We start from the raw sequence: 19979 nt of genomic DNA, 5'->3' as shown, positions 1-19979 counted from the left end.
GAAAGTCCAGATAGAAGGAAGACCCTGAAATATCCCTTCTCTGAGTTATTTAACAAAGCAATGCCATATTCCTGGGGAAATTTCAGAGATTAGTGCTATTCTACAACTCCTGAAAGATGAAGGGTTTGTGATTCTTAGTGTATCTCATTTCACTGTCTTTTATGACCAATGGAAAACTTGGAAGGATCTTGCAGAATGACCAGGGTCTACTGAACACTTAATCAGATAGTGGTATTGCTCAGGATATAATATTTTAACTGGAATATATCAGTGTAGTACCTGGCACTGCTATGCAGTTCTTGACCTAATAATTTCTTTCTAAATCTCACCAGCAAAGATAGTTGTTTTATGCAGTTTGTTTTATGTGACAAGAACAACAATACACCTTTTTTGTCTTAACCCCAGGCTATATTTACTCTCTTGTTCTCTTTTAAAATATTGTTGGAAATAATTTGATTATATTAATGATCCACAGAACATCACACTGCTCTGTTATAATGATGTCATCATGCTAAATGAATCTTGAAAATGGAATATAGTGAACAGCTCTTGTGAGACCCATGCATATCCGACGCATGGAAATAAGTCCTGCAAAAGTTCAAGGACCTCACATATCACTGAGGTGTCCAGGGGCATGTGAAAAGAAGAGTGAAATATAAAAGCATTTAGAAAAGTAAAAATAGACATTTCCTTGAAGAACTGCAAGAGAGTCAGACTTCAGAAGACTTGGCAAGTCAAATCATAGCAAACATTTCACTGGGAAAGACTTCTACAAAACTGTCAAGGTTAATGAGTTTATACTTAATTTGTTTATGATGGAGGAAGAGTAATTTTCTCACATGATTATTATATCCACAAAGGCACGACATATCTTCAGATATATTCAGTGATTAGAGATCAAGGTGGAATTCCTTTTTGTTAGAGAATCAACAACTGATAGGAAATTTTCATCATTTTATTTATTCTGCAGACTAGAACTATACAGGTTATTTTTTATTTATCTCAGGGTACAAAGTATTTTTTGGTTTGTTTTTGAAACCTGTCTGTGGGATGCATGCCCAGACGGGATGCAGGGGAAGGTGTCAATTTCACCCCAAATAGCACACATCAGAAATTGTTACTTCCATCTCTGCTTTCTCAGGCTTATAGGTTTAGAGGTTCCGGTGATCAAGAGAGAAGTGGTTCCACTAAAGAACATAGTCTTGGTGGCCTTAAGCTGAGACCATCCATTTGGGGCTCCACATGCCACTGAAAGTACATGCAGTTAAATAAGTTCACTCTGTGGCTTAACATTGTTTAGGTTTCAGGTGAGAGTGACTAAATTGACATTTCCCCAAGATAATGCTGTAGCTGATGGGACGTAGCGTTTTCTCCTGGTTGGAACACTTGTTTCTCATACAAACACAGAAATAACTAAATGTTGACAAAGGAAAGTGGGGACTATGCTGGGCTCTCTGCCTTTGCCTTTCTGCACCCACCCTCCACATCAGTGCCCAGGATGTGTTGTTCTATGGAGCATTTCCACAGACACCCTTTTCTTCTAGGTTTATAAGCTATATGAGGAGAGAGTGTGATCATTCAACTGGAGCCTTCCACACTGGGCTCCTGGGTTGGCAGTGGCTACCTTGCTCTTCTGGGAGCACACCTTCTGCACGGTGGTCTTCTTTTTTTTTTTTTTAATTGGGATATAGTTGTTTTACAATGTTGTGTTAGCTTCTATTGTACAGGGAAATAGAATTCCCTGTGCTATACAGCATTAGTTCTCATTAGTTATCTATTTTATACATATCAGTGTATATATGTTAATCCCAATCTCCCAATTCATCCTACCCAACTTGGTGTCCATACATTTGTTCTCTACATCTGTGTCTCTATTTCTGCCTTGCAAAAAAGTTCTGGTTTCCTTTCCAAAGTTTAGTGGCCCCTCTCTTCAGCAGCCCCTGCAGGACTGCAGGAAGTTTGAGGTTCTTGCCATTGTTCGCCCTGGAGTGCATCCATTTTTTGTCATTTTCCATAACCTTGCCCATGTTATAGTGAATAGCTGTTTCATTAAAGCTTTCCTCAGCGTGCCATCTATTTCCTGTTGGGATACTGATTCTAACCATCACAATTTCAGAAAATACCAGGAGATGCAAGTGACCATATAAAAAACCCATTCTAATAGCCTGCTCTCCACTGAAATTATTCACTAGGGTTGCTTTAAATGACCTCAAATCAGAGTACAGAATTGCATACATCAATAAAGTTGGGAGGTCATCCTTAGGAACTCTGTACAGGAACTCAAACATAAGATAGGCATTGGACTAAATGAGCTTTACTGTTCTTCTAACACTCCCAGCACAAACTCTCACTGGTTGCCACCTGGCTTAGAATCAATTTTATGTATTCTCACCAAATGAGTGCAATGTAATCACTTGTGAGAATCTGATTTTGCTAGTAAAGGACTCTGGCATTTTTCAGAAGGCAGATCATATGATGCTGAGTCACTCTGTGCTTCCTAAGTCTGAATGAAGAGGACATGGATCTGGAAATAGACACAGATCATCTATTATGCCCCCACTGCAATAGGCAGTTCAGAGATGCTGGTCAAGAATGAATATCAAAAGGACAGAAACTCAGAAATAAAGAATAGAGTTGAGCCCCAATCACTGTGCAAAATGTGAAGGATGAATTAGACTGTTTGATATGTAATGGCATAACAGCTGAATAGCTTGGAATAACATGGGATGGAGGGAGCTAGAAACATTGAAGGGACAGACTAAGCAAAGGCACCATTTACAATTCATTAAATCATGAAGTGAATCTTATATAATTATAAGGCTTTGTTTTCTGACCTTTAATTTTCTATATGGCAAAGTGTTTTTGGTACTTAGAAGAGTACGGTATGTAGTCAGTCCTCAATGAATATTTGTCTAGAGGAAGAATAATATTTCTACAAAATTGTAGGAGTGAGCTTAACAATTCCTGTTGTGATGATGTAGATGTGTCACATTAAAAAAATAGCAGTCAGTCTTGTGAAGTAGCTGACCTCCGTTTATTATGGCAGGAAGTCCGGGTGCCAGGAAGAACTAAATCCCCTCACATGTGTACCCAAAACTCTGGCACAGGCATATGAGAGATTACTCATAACTGTCAGATACATGAATGAAGGGAAGTGGGACAAGGAGAGGGCTTCCTCCCTTGTAACTCAAAGATGGATGACAAAGGGAGCTTTGAGTTTTTTCTAGCTCCTCAAAAGACAATATTCAATTCCATTTCAGTTCCATTGTGCTTTGGCATCTGTTATTCTCATCACCCAGGACAGCCCAGTTTTTGAGCAATCAGAGAGCCAAGAAGACTGCTGCATCATACAAAGCTGTTGTCCTTCACTGCCAGGAGACTACAAGGTGATGGGAATGCCTCCATTTTACACTCCATCTGCTTATGTGTTATTTCCTTCATGGTAGATGTATGTTATTTCACTAATGCTGCATGAGCCACCTGTGCACTAGACTGTGTGAACTAGAAGGGAATCACAGCTGTTGCTCTCTTTTTCCAGGGAGAGGTGAGTTATTCACAATTACGGATCGTGAGTTATTGAATAGAGCCCACATCCTCCCAAGGGATCACTGAGTCCACTACCTTCTCGGTGGTTCAAGTCATGCAAAGATGACTGAAGACAGAATAAAGTAGGTAAACTAAACACATTACTTGTAGGCATAAAACTTATTTTGCGGTGTGATTGGCAAAGATGCATTTAACTTGTCAAAATCTCTGAAATGGATCTCTCCATTTGAGATAGTATTTCTTGTAGCCTGGGAGGTACAGGTCTACCTGAATCTCAGACTATTGTGTGCTTACATCTGTTCTCAGGTCTACCTGAATCTCAGACTATTGTGTGCTTACATCTGTTCTCAGAGAAGTAGTAAAAATGTCATCTGTCATTTTCCAGTAAAAGTAATCTCACACACTTGTAACTAATAAAACAGGTCACTTTCTCTTATTTTTAGTGTTTCATCAACATAGCAGTGCGTCTTGATTTTTGTAAGATATTATTTCTAAGATAATTCCTTAAGGCTATTTAAATGTAGCATGTCTTACAGACTGCAATTTTCTATAATCGTACTTTTAAGGGATCTTTACTTAATAATTTAAAAACCTTTAATAAATTCTCAGATTCAAGAGCTATATAGATCCAAAGTCTAGGAATTAGGAAGGTGCCATTAAAAACTCTGTTGTACATTTATCTTCCCAGCCTGCAGAGTTCTCAATCCTAACACTACAGTAGAATCTCCTGGGGGAGATTTCTTAAACTGCTGATACCTGGGCTGTAACTGAATCAGAAAGTCTCAAGTGGGGAAGGAAGTCATAAATATTTCCTAAAAGCTCCCCAGATGACTTTCATGTGTACCCACAGGATAGTACTCTTGGCTTCTATTCAATGAAATGAAACAAGAGATTAAATTAAGTTTTAATACCCAAAAGCCCTTGAAATTTTTCACTAGAATTCCACAGTTGTAATCTCTTCCATTAGTATATGGAGGGAGATGGGGAACCAGGCATCCTCTGACAAGTAATTACCTTCCGTAGAGAAGATAAGGTTGTCAATAGCTGAAGGTGATGCAGTGAAGGCACAGGGCATTTTGTCACAGTGAGGGAGGCTCCTTATCCAGGTGCACCTGAGTTCCTCTGCTATAAGCAGAATATCATTTTGAAAATAGCACAATCCAATGAGATTCCTTGGGAGAAAAGAAAAAGAGACTGAACTGCCTTCTCAGCATGTCTCTTTTCCTGGTACATTTATTGGTTTCTATCAACTATAAATCAACTTTGATTTAGAACTCTATTCTGCTTATATCAGGATTTTTTTAGTTACTCTATCAGAATTCCTTAATATGATTCTGTTTTTAAAAAGTTAAGACTTCAGAGTGTGTTTCTGGGAATTTACAGCAATTATTCTTGCTTTTATTGTCTATATGTTTATAGAAAACATTTTTTCAATTTAAAAATCCATGGAACTATATTTAGCTGTAACCACAGAGATATTAGTAAATGCAGTGACTATAACATTAGATGAGACTCTCAACTAAAACTTGGTCTTTCCGTCCAACATATAAACTGTCAAATGATGGGACTGACAGCTTTCACACAGGGTCATGTGTTCTGAACTGCAACCTTGTCAAAAGATACTCTGAAAAGGCTGATGGGTCTGATTTCACCTTAAAAAAAAGAAAAAGAATTGCCAGCCTGCATCAATATAGAGAAAGTAGAATACAGCCCAAGCAGCACCCTCTGTGTTCTGATCCATAACATCAATCCCAAGGAGGGTTTACCCAGAAACTGTCAAGCAGATTTCTTAAGATAGACAAGAGTCAACCTCAGAAGAAAGATTAAGCTTTTGAAAAAAATTACTTGGACTTGAATTAGGAGACCATCATTATACTTAAAACCCACTAGAAATGTTCTCACTAGATTTTAAGACACAACTTACTCTGTTTCTTAGTCAATATGTTCAAAAGAGGAATAAAACCTTCCATGAGGTATAAAACAGCAACATATCATTCTTGGCTCCTTCAGCTGGCCTTAGACCATTCTGTGCAGTGTAGGTTTGGGGATGGTTGGGACCACTCTAGCTTCAGTGGAAATATCTAAAATTAATATCCACCAAAAGGTACACAGACCAAACATGTACCAAACACACTTCATAGAAAGTGTGGCCATCAAGAATTGGAATGCCAGATTTTCCTTAGCAGTCTTATAAAAAGAAAAAGATTTGACAATACCATAGCTGATAGGAAATGAATGGCAGTAGGTGACCCAGGCAAGAATAAATGAAAGAAGTAGCTTTTTTAAAGATATTATGCCTAGGGACTTCCCTGGTGGTGCAGTGGTTAAGAATCTGCCTGCCGGGGCTTCCCTGGTGGCGCAGTGGTTGGGAGTCCGCCTGCCAGTGCAGGGGACACGGGTTCGGGCCCTGGTCCAGGAGGATCCCACATGCCGTGCAGCATCTGGGCCTGTGCGCCACGGCTGCTGAGCCTGTGCTCTGGGGCCCGCCAGCCACAACTACTGAAGCCCTCACGCCTAGAGCCCGTGCTCCGCAGCAAGAGAGGCCGCCGCGGTGGGAAGCCCGCGCACCGCGACGAGGAGTAGCCCCCGCTCGCCGCAGCTGGAGAAAGACTGTGTGCAGCAACGAAGACCCAATTCAGCCAAAAATAAGTAAAATAAATTTATTAAAAAAAAAGAATCTACCTGCCAATGCAGGGGACATGGGTTCAATCCCTGGCCTGGGGAGATCTCACATGCAGTGGAGCAACTAAGCCCATGCACCACAACTACTGAGCTTGTGCTCTAGAGCCTGCAAACCACAACTACTGAGCCCACGTGCTGCAACTACTGAAGCCCGCGCATCTAGAGCCCATGCTCTGCAACAAGAGAAGCCACTGCAATAAGAAACCTGCACACCACAAGAGTACCCCTCACTCGCTGCAGCTAGAGAAAGCCCGCGCACAGCAACAAAACCCCAATGCAGCCAAAAAAAAGATATTACACATTAATGGATAATATATAACTTAGTAATAAGAGCAGGTTATAAGAGTGAAACTGACATTATATGTGCAGATGTGCTGTATTATGTTTCACGGTGTTCAGCTCTCAATGCAAACCTATAGAGAGAAGCTAGAATGGGACTGTTTTATACCCCCAACTCGTTAGGATTGTTTGTGTTGTAAAAACAATAAAGGTGCTCATGATGATGATGATGGATGGATAGTTAAGTTTATTAGGTGGATGCTGTGTACAAGTACTGTTCTAAGAACTTTATGGGTGTTACCCCATTTAATCTTCAAAATAACTGTAGGAGGTGGATATTGTTATCTCTCTTGTACAAGTAGCTGATGCTCAGGGACATTAAATACCTTGCCCAAGGTCATATAGCTCATAATGGTAGGGAGAGGAATGAGACCCAAATGGGAACCCTCAATCTATGCTTTCCAAGTATATAGCAAAATCCTGCATACAAATATATGGCAAAAATATTGTAAAATACCTGTATGCTACTCTGTTTTCCCCAATACAGCAAAATTCCACACACAGAATTTCCATGTAGAGTCTCAAACTAGTCATGTTTGGGTGGTACCCAAACAAATAGTGTTTCCTCTTATATACAGCTGGTACCACTTTCTCAGAACACCTGATCATACCCCTCACAGCAGTCTGATCTTACCTTCACTCCTCCCTCTGCTTGCCCTTATATCACACAGCTTTCTGTGTAATACTATTTTGTAAAGACAACCAGTACCTGGAAATCAAGTGTTTTTCCTGACAGATGTTCTTCTTGCAGTATTTACACAGGACTATTAGTGGTAATAGAACCTGGCATGCTGCCTAATGTTAGTTAACATGACCCAAGGAAGGACTGAGCATGTACAGACCAAAGTATTTCTCCTTCGTCCAAATTCCAGGTGACACTTTCCATATGTTTCACTCAAAGGGATAGGGTTAGTGCTGTGGAAATATCCTATTATTATCCAGATCAAAAGAAAGTTTGTGAAACCTGTTACCACCATCATCCTTCTGAGTCCACAGATATGACACAGAGTGCGAAGTGACGTGATCATTGTCACTGAGTTAGGAAAAACTAAATCTGATCATCCATTCTCTGCAGAGGTGTAATCACATCCAAGGCAGCAGGTCAGGCCAGGTGCCCAAGAAAGCAAGTGGCAGGCATGTTGTCATCACAGCCTCACTCTAGGGCTGCTTTTTTGGGACTTTCAGTTGGGAAGAAAGAGAGCTTTCAAGAACACTTTTTCATTCATTCTTTCATTCATTCTACAAATATATATTGAGCATGTACTATAGGGCTCAGCAGACAGGCCCTGTCCTCAACATGCTGACAGCCTACTGAGGACACAAATAAGAAAATCACCCATGTGATTTATGGGCACAGAAGAGGGACTCCTTACCCAATACCATTGGCCTTTCATAAACAGGCCACTCAACAGCTGAGTCTTGAGGAACTAGTTGTGTAGTCATTACCCTGAGACAAGGGAGCTGTCCAGAAGAGAGTAAAGCAGATGAAAAGCTTGGGAAAACAACCTGCTTAAGAAGCTTGATGAGCTGGAGCATAAGGGCCATATGGGGCTGTGTCTGGGGAGATTAGGGCAGTGGGAAGTTATCTTGGACGCCAAAAGGAAGGCCTAGAGAATATTACTAGGGCTTAGAATGTAATCTAATTTGGAGAATTTTGAGTTAATTGCAGAGCCTGTGCAGAAGAGATGGAGACTTGAATGGGACTTGACTTAGGGGACTATTGCCTTGGGCAAGAGTAAAATCATAGTGCAGGTTAAAACTGGAGAAGCAAGACATGGCGACTGACTTGATATATGGGCTCATTATGAAGGCTGACTCGTGTTTGGTTTGGATAATTGAGGAGAAGGTGTTTGGTGCTGAGGGAATAAATCCAGAAGGAAGTGTTTGGGGGACTGAGAAGGGAGGGGTAACATTACAACTTCAGTTTGGGATATGATGAGCTTGAAGTGTTTATAAGATGCTGAGATGAATCTGAAACAACATGTCTGAGGTTGAAGAAGGTGGACAGAGTTGAAAAAAGAAATTTGGACGTTTGTTGCAGTATATTATGGATGAAGTCATGGAGGCGAATATACTGGGTCAAACAGATCTTATCTCATGAAGATGAGATTCATGGACAGAACCCTGAGCAACAGTGACATTTATATGGCACCAAAAAAAAAAAAAAAACTTGTTGGAAAATAATGGCCTGAGTTGTTGGAAGCCAACAGAATGGAGTGTCATGAAAAGCAAGCTTCCAATTTCAGCTCAGACATGCAGAGCCCTTGGAAGTCCTCCTTATATTAAGAAAAAGCTGAACAAACAAAATATTGGTGACTTTTCTTGAACCCAGAAGAAAAATGAATTTGCAGGGTGAATCATCATTACAAAATCAGGAGAGTCTGATACATCCAAAGAGCTACAGCTCTCAAGATTTGCTCACTTGGAGCAGAAGGCACTGGATGCCATAAACCAGTAGGAACACTTAAATAGTAACTCTGATGACTTGCCGGAGGCTGAGATGCTCCCTGGGAACTGCAATCACAATGAGAACTCCCATATTTCTGCAGGCTTTTCCTCTAGGGACTCTCCCAGTTTCTCATAAAAGGGATCCAAGGAAGCTCCTAACGTAACCCTGACAGGAGAGGGGTAAGAGTAGCCATCTTGAAACCCTTCCAAAGGCTTCTTTCAAATAAGGGGAAATTCTGAAACCTTAGCCCTGTTGGAGGAAGGGACTTCTGTCTGACTCCAGACTGCTCCAGATTTCCTATCTCATCAAAAGAAAAAGAAAGTTACAGTGAATAGAGAACAGGGCTTAAAGGAGTAGACCAGGAAAGCTGGAACCAGGAAAATGAAGAGGGGCTTGTGGGGGATGTTTGACACCTCAAAGAAGGACAGGCTTAAAACACTTCTGAAGGCCACATTCCTGAGTCATAGGTGCACTAAAATACTGACATTTAATCAGAAGATTAGCAAATGTCCTCACTCCCCGTATCCTAAGATGAAACAAACAATCCTCCATTAATAACAGTGGATTACAGTTTAAAGAAATGCAAGACACACACTTTCTAAGGTGCAGTACAAAGGGAAATCCAAAAGACAGGAGGTGAGAAAAAAAAATAGGTCCACATGAGGAATTTGAAGCCTCTACTACCTATAGCTACATCAAGCATTAAGTGCAGCCCAACTGATTGTTAGGTTAGCATAAATTCTCATATGAAAAGCATTTACCTCAGTACCTATTACCCTATAAACATGGCTGGATTTCTATAAACATTAAAAGATATGTCAATAAGCTGGAATAAACATAGCTTGATGACACAAAGCAATTATCAGAACCAGACTCAGATATAACACAGATGTTGGAATTATCATACAAGGAATTTAAAATAACTATGATTAATATGGCAAAGCTACCAGTAGAAAAAGTAGACAGAATATACCCCGAGATGGAAATGGTAGCAGAGAGTTAGGAAAAAATTTTAAAATCAAAAGGAAATGCTAGGAATCAAAAGCACATTAATAGAAATGAAGAATATTTTGACAGGCTTATCAGTAGATTCAAAACAGCTCAAGAAGAAATCAGTGAACCTGAAGATAGGTCATTGGAAATTTCACAAATGGAAACACAAATATAATGTAAAGAACAAAGCTTCCCAGAACTGTGGACAATATCAAAAAGTGTGACATACAGATGATTGGAATAACAGAAGGAGCAGAAAGAGAATGGGACAGAAGAAATATTTGAAGAAATAATGACTGAAAACTTTCCAAAATTAATGACAGATACAAAACCAGAGATTTTAGAAACTTACAGAGTAACAAGCAGGATAGAAAAGTTAAAAAGAAAGAAACTGGCCAAATCATATTCAAATTGCACACATAAAAAATAGAGAAAACCTTTAAGAAGATAGAGGGAATAAATCACATTATTTACAGAGGAAGAAGAATATGAATTATAGCAGACTTCTCATCAGACACCATTCAAGCAAGAAAAGAGTAGAATAAAATCTTTAAGTTGTTAAAAGAAAAAACACCTGCCAACCTGGAGTTCTACATCTGAATATTTTCATACATGATTTTTCATTAAAAGTGAAGGAAAAATATTTTTCAGCAAAGAAAACCTGAGACAGCTCATTGCCAGTAGCTCTGCCATATAAAAATGACAAAAGCTCTTCAGGCAGAAGGAAAATTATGTCAGTAAAAAAGAAAAGAAAAACATTGCAAAAGAATAAATGAAGGTAAATTACTTTATTTTCCTATTCTTATTCATCTATAATATAACATTCTGTTTAAAGCAATAATACTAACAACATATTGGTGGTGACAGCATATAGATAAATGAAAACAAAAACAATGTCCTAGGGGATGGGAGGGGTAATTGGGAATGCTCTGTTATACAGTACCAACACTACACATGAAGCAGTATAGTGCTTTTCAAAGAGAACTTAAATTATTTAAAATGTATATTGTGAACCCTAGGACAAGTACTAAAAAATTTTTAAAAGCATAAATTATTTATAAAGAGAGAATACAAAATGCAAGTGTATAAAATATGCAATTTAAATCACAGAAGGCAGGAAAAGAAACAGGGAAGAGGAAAGAACAGAGGGAAAAAATGCAATGAATAGAAGACAACTACCAAGATATTAGATTTTAATCCAAGTATCAATATATTAATTACTATTCTAAACGTTAATGGTCTAAATACCCCAGTTAAAAGACAGAGATTATCAAATTGGATTTTTTATTAGACTCAAACCACATTGTGTTTAAGAAAACCCAATTAAATATAGACTCAGATAGATTAAAAGTCAGGAGATTGAGAAAAATATATCATGAAAATACTAATTAAAAGACAACTGCAATAGTTATATTACTTCAAGACACAGCTGATTTTAGAACAATGAAGATTCTCAGGGTAAAGACAGACATTAGAAAATCATAATAGGGGAGAAAGGGAAATCTCTCCCAGCAGTCTCAGAAGCAGCGGATTAAAGCTCCACAATCAACTTGATGTACCCTGCATCTGTGGAATACATGAATAGACAACGAATCATCCCAAATTGAGGAGGTAGACTTTGAGAGCAAGATTTATGATTTTTTCCCCTTTTCCTCTTTTTGTGAGTGTGTATATGTATGCTTCTGTGTGAGATTTTGTCTATAGCTTTGCTTCCACCATTTGTCCTAGGGTTCTATCTGTCCTTTTTTTTTAAATTTTTTTTCTTAAAATTAATTTTAGTAATTTTATTATACTTTACTTTACTTTCTTGCTTGCTTTCTTTCTTTCCTCCCTTTCCTCCTTCAGACAACGAATCATCCCAATTTGAGGAGGTGGACTTTGAGAGCAAGATTTATGATTTTTTCCCCTTTACCTCTTTTTGTAAGGGCATATGTGTATGCTTCTGTGTAAGACTTTGTCTGTATAACTTTGCTTCCACCATTTGTCCTAAGGTTCTATCTGTCCCTTTTTTTTTCTCCTCTAAATAACTATTTTTTAATTCAATAACTTTATTATACTTTATTTTATTTTACTGTATCTTCTTTCTTTCTTTCTTTTTTCCTTCCTTCCCTCCTTCCTTCCATCCTTCCTCCCTCCATCCCTTCCTCCCTCCCTCGCTCCTTTCTTTCCTTCTTTTCTTCTTTCTTCCTTTCTTTCTTTCTTTCTTTTTCTTTCTTTCGTTCTTCTTTCTTTCTTTCTTCCAACTTCTACTAATTCTTTCTCTCTACTTTTTCTCCCTTTGATTCTGAGCCGTGTGGATGAAAGGCTCTTGGTGCTCCAGCCAGGAGTCAGGGCTGTGCCTCTGAGGTAGGAGAGCCAACTTCAGGACACTGGTCAACAAAATCCTCCCAGCTCCACATACTACCAAATGCCAAAAATTTCCCAGAGCTCTCCATCTCAACATCAGCACCCAGGTTCAATCAACGATGAGCAAGCTACAGTGCTGGACAACCTATGCCAAACAACTAGCAAAACAGGAACACAACCCCACCCATTAGCAGAGAGGCTGCCTAAAATCATAATAAGTCCACAGACACCCCAAAACACACCACCAGACATGGACCTGCCCACTAGACAGACATGATCCAGCCTCATCTACCAGAACACAGGCACTAGGCCCCTCCACCAGGAAGCCTACGCAACCCACTGAACCAACCTAGCCACTGGGGACAGACATCAGAAACAATGGGAACTACGAACCTGCAGCCTGCAAAAAGGAGATCCTAAACACAGTAAGATAAGCAAAATGAGAAGACAGAAAAACACACAGCAGTTGAAGGAGCAAGATAAAAACGCACCAGACCTAACAAATGAAGAGGAAACAGGCAGTTTACCTGAAAAAGAATTCAGAATAATGATAGTAAAAATGATACAAAATCTTGGAAATAGAATGTACAAAGTGCAAGAAACATTTAACAAGGACTTAGAAGAACTAAAGATGAAACAAACACTGATGAACAACACAATAAATGAAATGAAAAAGACTCTAGATGGGATCAATAGCAGAATAACTAAGGCAGAAGAACGGATAAGTGACATGGAATATAAAACAGTGGAAATAACTACTGCAGAGCAGAATAAAGAAAAAAGAATGAAAAGAACTGAGGACAGCCTCAGAGACCTGTGGGACAACATTAAACGCACCAACATTCAAATTATAAGGGTGCCAGAAGAAGAAGAGAAAAAGAAAGGGACTGAGAAAATATTTGAAGAGATTATAGTTGAAAACTTCCCTAATATGGGAAAGGAAATAGTTAATCAAGTCCAGGAAACACAGAGAGTCCCATACAGGATAAATCCAAGGAGAAATATGCCAAGACACATATTAATCAAACTATCAAAAATTAAATACAAAGAAAGCATATTAAAAGCAGCAAGGGAAAAACAACAAATAACACACAAGGGAATCCCCATAAGGTAAACAGCTGATCTTTCAGCAGAAACTCTGCAAGCCAGAAGGGAGTGGCAGGACATATTTAAAGTGATGAAGGAGAAGAAACTGCAACCAAGATTACTCTACCCAGCAAGGATCTCATTCAGATTTGATGGAGAAATTAAAACCTTTACAGACAAGCAAAAGCTGAGAGAGATCAGCACCACCAAACCAGCTGTACAACAAATGTTAAAGGAACTTCTCTAGGGAAGAAACACAAGAGAAGGAAAAGACCTACAATAATGAACCCAAAACAATTTAGAAAATAGGAATAGGAACACACATATCGATAATTACCTTAAATGTAAATGGACTAAATGTTCCCACCAAAAGACACAGATTGGCTGAATGGATACAAAAACAAGACCCATATATATGCTGTCTACAAGAGACCCACTTCAGATCTAGAGACACATACAGACTGAAAGTAAGGGGATGGAAAAAGATATTCCATGCAAATGGAAACCAAAAGAAAGCTGGAGTAACAATTCTTATATCAGACAAAATAGACTTTAAAATAAAGACTATTAGAAGAGACAAAGAAGGACACTACATAATGATCAAGGGATCGACCCTAGAAGAAGACATAACAATTGTAAATATTTACCCACCCAACATAGGAGCACCTCAATATATAAGGCAAATACTAACAGCCATAAAAGTGGAAATCGACAGTAACACATTAATAGTAGGGGACTTTAGCACCCCACTTTCACCAATGGACAGATCATCCAAAATGGAAATAAATAAGGAAACACCAGCTTTAAATGATACATTAAACAAGATGGACTTAATTGATATTTACAGGACATTTCATGCAAAAACAACAGAACACACATTTTTCTCAAGTGCTCATGGAACATTCTCCAGGATAGATCATATCTTGGGCCACAAATCAAGCCTTGGTAAATTCAAGAAAATTGAAATTGTATCAAGTATCTTTTGGGAAAACAATGCTATGAGACTAGATATCAATTACAGGAAAAGATCTGTAAAAAATACAAAGACATGGAGGCTAAACAATACAGTACTTAATAACAAAGTGATCACTGAAGAAATCAAAGAGGAAATAAAAAAATACCTAGAAACAAATGACAATGGAGACATGAAGACCCAAAACCTATGGGATGCAGCAAAAGCAGTTCTAAGAGGGAAGTTTATAGCAATACAAGCCCATCTTAAGAAACAGGAAACATCTCGAATAAACAACCTAACCTTGCACCTAAAACAATTAGAGTAAGGAAAACAAAAAAAAACCCAAAGTTAGCAGAAGGAAGGAAATCATAAAGATCAGATCAGAAATAAATGAAAAAGAAATGAAGGAAATGATAGCAAAGATCAATAAAACTAAAAGCTGGTTCTTTGAGAAGATAAACAAAATAGATAAACCATTGGCCAGACTCATCAAGAAAAAAAAGGAGAAGACTCAAATCAATAGAATTAGAAATGAAAAAGGAGAAGTAACAACTGACACTGCAGAAATACAAAAGATCATGAGTGATTACTACAAGCAACTCTATGCCAATAAAATGGACAACCTGAAAGAAATGGACAAATTCTTAGAAATGCACAACCTGCCAAGACTGAATCAGGAAGAAATAGAAAATATGAACAGACCAATCACAAGCACTGAAATTGAAACTGTGATTAAATATCTTCCAACAAAAAAAAGCCCAGGACCAGATGGCTTCACAGGTGAATTCTATCAAACATTTAGAGAAGAGCTAACACCTATCCTTCTCAAACTCTTCCAAAGTATAGCAGAGGGAGGAACACTCCAAATTCCTTCTACAAGGCCACCATCACCTTGATACCAAAACCAGACAAGGATGTCACAAGGAAAGAAACCTACAGGCCAATATAACTGATGAACATAGATGCAAAAATACTCAACAAAATAGCAGCAAACAGAATCCAACAGCACATTAAAAGGATCATACACCATGATCAAGTGGGGTTTATTCCAGGAATGCAAGGATTCTTCAATATTCGCAAATCAATCGATGTGATACACCATATTAACAAATTGAAGGAGAAAACCCATATGATCATCTCAATAGATGCAGAGACAGCTTTTGGCAAATTTCAACACCCATTTATGATAAAAGCCCTGCAGAAAGTAGGCATAGAGGGAACTTACCTCAACATAATATAGGCCATATATGACAAACCCACAGCCAACATCATCCTCAATGGTGAAAAACTGAAAGCATTTCCACTAAGACCAGGAACAAGGCAAGGTTGCCCACTCTCAGCACTCTTATTCAACATAGTTTTGGAAGTTTTAGTCATAGCAATCAGAGAAGAATAGGAAATAAAAGAAATCCAAATCGGAAAAGAAGTAAAGTTGACACTGTTGGCAAATGACATGATACTCTACATAGAGACTCCTAAAGATGCTACCAGAAAACTACTAGAGCTAATCAATGTATTTGGTAAAGTTCCAGGATACAAAATTAATGCACATATATTTCTGGCATTCCTATAGACTAATGATTAAAAATCTGAAAGTGAAATCAAGAAGACACTCCCATTTACCACTGCAAAAAAAAGAATAAAATATCTAGGAATAAACCTACCTAAGGAGACAAAAGACCTGTATGCAGAAAATTATAAGACCCTGATGAAAGAAATTAAAGATGATACAAATAGATGGAGAGATATACCATATTCTTGGATTGGAAGAGTCAACCTTGTGAAAATCACTCTACTACCAAAAGCAATCTACAGATTCAATGCAATCCCTATCAAACTACTACTGGCATTTTTCACAGAACTAGAGCAAAAAATTTCACAATTTGTATGGAAACACAAAAGATCCTGAATAGCCAAAGCAGTCTTGAGAACGATAAACGGAGCTGGAGGAATCAGGCTCCCTGACTTCAGACTGTACTACAAAGCTACAGTAATCAATACAGTATGGTACTGTCACAAAAACAGAAAGATACATCACTGGAACAGGATAGAAAACCCAGAGATAAACCCACGCACATATGGTCACCTTATCTTTGATAAAGGAGGTAGGAATGTACAGTGGAGAAAGAACAGCCTCTTCAATAAGTGGTGCTGGGAAAACTGGACAGGTACATATAAAAGTATGAGATTAGATCACTCCCTAACACCATACACAAAAATAAGCTCAAAATGGATTAAAGACCTAAATGTAATGCCAGAAACTATCAAACTCTTAGAGGAAAACATAGACAGAACACTCTATGTCATAAATCACAGCAAGATCCTTCTTGACCCACCTCCTAGAGAAATGGAAATAAAAACAAAAATAAGCAAATGGGACCTGATGAAACTTAAAAGCTTTTGCACAGCAAAGGAAACCATAAACAAGACCAAAAGACAACCCTCAGAATGGGAGAAAATATTTGCAAATGAAGCAACTAACAAAGGATTAATTTTGAAAATTTACAAGCAGCCCATGCAGCTCAATAACAATAAAACAAACAATCCAAACCCAGAATGGGTAGAAGACCTAAATAGATATTTCTCCAAAGAAGATATACAGATTGCCAACAAACAGATGGTAGAATGCTCAACATCATTAATCATTAGAGAAATGCAAATCAAAACTACAGTGAGATATCATCCCACACCAGTCAGAATGGCCATCATCAAGAAATCTAGAAACAATAAATGCTGGAGAGGGTGTGGAGAAATGGGAACACTCTTGCACTGCTGGTGGGAGTGTGAATTGGTACAGCCACTATGGAGAACAGTATGGAGGTTCCTCATAAAACTACAAATAGCACTACCATATGACCCAGCAATCCCACTACTGGGCATATATCCTGAGAAAACCATAATTCAAAAAGAGTCATGTACCAAAATGTTCATTGCAGCTCTATTTACAATAGCCCAGAGATGGAAACCACCTAAGTGCCCATCATTGGATGAATGGATAAAGAAGATGTGGCACATATATACAATGGAATATTACTCAGCCATAAAAAGAAACGAAATTGAGCTATTTGTAGTGAGGTGGATAAGCATAGAGTCTGTCCTACAGAGTGAAGTAAGTCAGAAAGAGAAAGACAAATGCCGTATACTAACACATATATATGGAATCTAAAAAAAAAAAAAAATATCATGAAGAACCTAGGGGTAAGATGGGAATAAAGACACAGACCTACTAGAGAATGGACTTGAGGATATGGGGAGGGGGAAGGGTAAGCTGTGACAAAATGAGAGAGTGGCATGGACGTTTATATATACACTACCAAACGTAAAATAGATAGCTAGTGGGAAGTAGCTGCATAGCACAGGGATATCAGCTCGGTGCTTTGTGACCACCTAGAGGCATGGGATAGGGAGGGTGGAAGGGTGGGAGACGCAAGAGTGAAAAGGGATGGGGACATATGTATATGTATAACTGATTCACTTTGTTATAAAGCAGAAACTAACACACCATTGTAAAGCAATTTTACCCCAATAAAGGTGTTAAAAAAAAAAGTCTTCCAACAAACAAAAGTCCAGAACGAGTTGTTTTCACAGGCAAATTCTGTCAAACATTTAGAGAAGAGTTAACACCCACACTTCAGAAACTCTTCCAAAAAATTGCAGAGGAAGTAACACTCCCAAACCCATTCTATGAGGCCACCATCACCCTGATATCCAAAAACAAAGATATCACAAAAAAGAAACTTACAGACCAATATCACTGATGAACACAGACACAAAAATCCTCAACAAAATACTAGCAAACAGAATCCAACAGCACATTAAAAGGATGATACACCATGATCAAGTGGGATTTATCCAAGTGATTCAAGTATTTTTCAATATCCACAAATCAATCAGTGTGGTTGAAGAATAAAAACCATATGATCATCACAATAGATGTAGAAAAAGCTTTTGACAAAATGCAACACACACTTATGATAAAAACTCTCCAGAAAGTGGGCATAGAGGGAACCTACCTCAACATAATAAAGGCCATATATAACAAACCCACAGTGAACATCATTCTCAATGGTGAAAAACTGGAAACATTTCCGCTAAGATCAGGAACAAGACAAGGATATCCACTCTCACTACTGTTATTCAACATATTCTTGGAAGTCCTAGCCACAGCAATCAGAGAAGAAAAATAAATAAAAGGAATTCAAATTGGAAAAGAAGAAGTAAGTAAAGCTGTCACTGTTTGCAGATGACATGATACTATACATAGAAAATCCTAAAGATGCCACCAGGAAACTACTAGAACTAATCAATGAATTTGGTAAAGTTGCAGGATACAAAATTAATACACAGAAATCTCCTGCATTTTTATACATGAACAACAAAATGTCAGAAAGAGAAATCAAAGAAACACTCCCATTTACCACTGTGACAAAAAGAATTAAATACCTAGGAATAAACCTACCTAAGGAAGCAAAAGATCTGTACTCAGAAAACTATAAGACACTGATGAAAGAAATCAAAGATGACACAAACAGATGGAGAGATATACCATATTCCTGGATTGGAAGAATCAATATTGTGAAAATGACTATACTATTCAAAGCAATCTATAGATTCAATGCAATCCCTATCAAATTACCAATGGCATTTTTCACAAAATTAGAACAAAACATTTTGTGGGAAACACAAAAGTCCACGAATAGCCAAAGCAATCTTGAAAAAGAAAACAGAGCTGGAGGAATCAGGCTCCCTGACTTCAGACTATCCTACAAAGCTACAGTAATCAAAACACTATAGTACTTGCCCAAAAAACAGAAATATAGATTAATGGAACAGGATAGAAAACCCAGAGATAAACCCATGCATCTAATCTATGACATAGAAGGCAAGAATATACAATGAAAAAAAGAGTCTCTTCAAATAAGTGTTGCTGGGCAAACTGGACAGCTGCATGTAAACAAGTGAAATTAGAACACTCCCTAACACCATACACAAAGATAAACTCCTAATGGATTAAAGACCTAAATGTAAGACCAGATACTATAAAATTCTTAGAGGAAAACATAGGCATAACACACTCTGACATAAATCGCAGCAAGATCTTTTTGGATCCACCTCCTAGAATAATGAAAATAAAAACAAAACTAAACAATGGAACTTCATTAAACTTGAAAGCTTTTGCACATCAAAGGAAACCATAAACAAAACGAAAAGACAACTCTCAGAATGGGAGAAAATGTTTGCCAATGAAGTAACCAACAAGGAATTAAACTCCAAAATATACCAACAGCTCATGCAGCTCAATAGCGAAACAAACAAACAACCAAATCAAAAGGTGGGTGAAAGATTTAGATAGACATTTCTCCAAAGAAGACACACAAATGGCTACAGAGCGCAAGAAAAAGATGCTCAGCATTGCTAATTATTAGAGAAATGCAAATCAATACTACAATGAGGTATCACCTCACACCATCATCAAAAAATCTACAAACAATAAATGCTGGATGGGGTGTAGAGAAAAAGGAACCCTTTTGCACTGTTGGTGGGAATGTAAACTGACACATCCACTATGGATGGCATTATGGA

Source organism: Delphinapterus leucas, chromosome 2 (genome assembly GCF_059928025.1).
Source record: "Delphinapterus leucas isolate spDelLeu-1000000601 "Yukka" chromosome 2, BTC_Dleu_Yukka2, whole genome shotgun sequence".
Taxonomy (NCBI): Eukaryota; Metazoa; Chordata; class Mammalia; order Artiodactyla; family Monodontidae; genus Delphinapterus; species Delphinapterus leucas.
Note: the sequence above shows the minus strand (reverse complement) of the source record.